The following is a 2,021-nucleotide window of genomic DNA, read 5'->3' as shown; positions in this document are numbered from 1 at the left end:
ACGTTATTGTGGCCAGCTTAGTCAAGGAACCAAGGCAACTACATGAAAAATTAGGCAAGACTCTTAATACAGCAGGCTGAAAATGGGCCAGGTCTTAGTCTTCCTGACATCCTAAAATCAACACATCACCCCTGGGCCTGACTTTGTTGGTTTAGATACTCTTCCTCTGTGTTTTGTCTATAGTGTCCAATTATGTCTTTCTCTTCTTACTACATACTTTGCCCTCTATAATGTTTGGGACAAAGATACATTTCTCCTTGATTTCTGCTCCACAGTTTAAAATTACAAATCAAACAGTTCAGATGTGATTAAAGTGAACATTGCAGACTTTCATTTATGGGGATTTTCATACAAGGGCAGCTCGGTGGTGCAGTGGTAGCGCTGCTGCCTCGCAGTAAGGAGACCCGGGTAAGGGTTTGCTTCCCAGGTCCTCCCTGCGTGGAGTTTGCATGTTCTCCCCGTGTCTGCTTGGGTTTCCTCCAGGTACTCCGGTTTCCTCCCGCAGTCCAAAGACATGCAGGTTAGGTGCATTGGAGATTCTAAATTGTCCCTAGTGTGTGCTTGGTGTGTGTGCATGCCCTGCGGTGGGCTGGCGCCCTGCCTGGGGTTTGTTCCTGCCTTGTCCCCTGTGCTGGCTGGGATTGGCTCCATCAGCCCCCCCCCCCGTAATCCTGTGTTAGGATATATTGGATAGATGGATGGGATTTTCATACATTTCAGTCACACCATGTAGAAATGACAACCATTTTTCTACTTGGTGCTCCCATTTCAGGACACCATAATGTTTGAAACAATTGCCATCATAGGTGTTTGAGATTCCTCAGGTGGGTTTCATTGCTTCATAATATACCTCAGCTTTCCTCTACCCTTTGGAGTCTGTAGTTGTCATTGTTCAACATGAGGACAAGAGCAGTGCCAATCACAGTGAAAGAAGCCATTATGAGAGTGAAAAACAAGAATTAAACCTTTTGAGACATCGGTAACACCTTATGGTTACCTAAATCAACTGTCTGGAATATCATTAAGAAGAAAGAATGCAATGGCAAGATCAGTAATTGCAAAGGGACTGGTAGGCCAAGGATGATCTCCACTGCTGGTGACAGAAGAATCCTTGCTATGGTAAAGAAGAAAGCACCAAACGCCTGTCTGACGGATCAGAAACTCTTCAGGGTGGCTGATATGGATGTGTCAGAGACGATTACCCACTGAAGACGTCATGAGCAGAAACTCAGAGGCCGCACTGCAAGAAGCAGACCACTAGTTAACCACAAAAACAGGATGGCCAGATTACAGTTTGTTGAAAAAGGACTTCAAAGAGCCTGCAGAATCCTGGACAGATGAGACAAAGATGATCAAACCAGAGTGACGGCAACAGTAAAGTGTGGAGATAAAAAGGAACTGCTCAAGATCCAAAGCAGACCACCTCATCTGTTAAACAGAGTGGTGGGATGATTCTGGCTTGGGCATGTGTGGCTGCCACAGGTCCTGGCACACTTCTCCTTACTGATGATGGAACTGCTGATGGCTGTGGCACTTTGAATTCAGAGGTGTAAAGAAACATCTGATCTGCTCTAAGTTTAGTAAATACCTCCAAACTCATTGTATGACGCATCATTGTATAGCAAGATAATGATCCAAACATACTGCTGAGGAAACACAGGAGTTTTTAAAGCTAAAAAACGGAAAGTTCTTGAATGTCCAAACCAGTCACCTGATTTAAATCCAACTGAGGAGGCCTTCCATATGCTGAAGATAAAACTTAAGGAGACAAGACCCCCAAAACAAGCAGGAGCTGAAGATGGCTGCATTAGAGGCTTAGCAGAGTAGCACCGGAGAAGACCCTCAGCACCTGGTGATGTCTATGAATCGCAGACTTCAAGCAGCCATTGCATGTGAGGGATATGCGACAAAGTATTAAATATGACAGCGGCTTTAATAGACCTGCCATTGTTGTATCCAAACATTATGGTGCTCTGAAATGAGGGGGCCATGCAGAAAAAGTGTTGTCAATTCTTGATGGT

The sequence above is a fragment of the Erpetoichthys calabaricus genome, chromosome 15 (genome assembly GCF_900747795.2).
Source record: "Erpetoichthys calabaricus chromosome 15, fErpCal1.3, whole genome shotgun sequence".
In the NCBI taxonomy this organism is placed as follows: domain Eukaryota; kingdom Metazoa; phylum Chordata; class Cladistia; order Polypteriformes; family Polypteridae; genus Erpetoichthys; species Erpetoichthys calabaricus.
The sequence above is the reverse complement of the archived record's forward strand: the minus strand, read 5'-3'. Positions refer to the sequence as shown.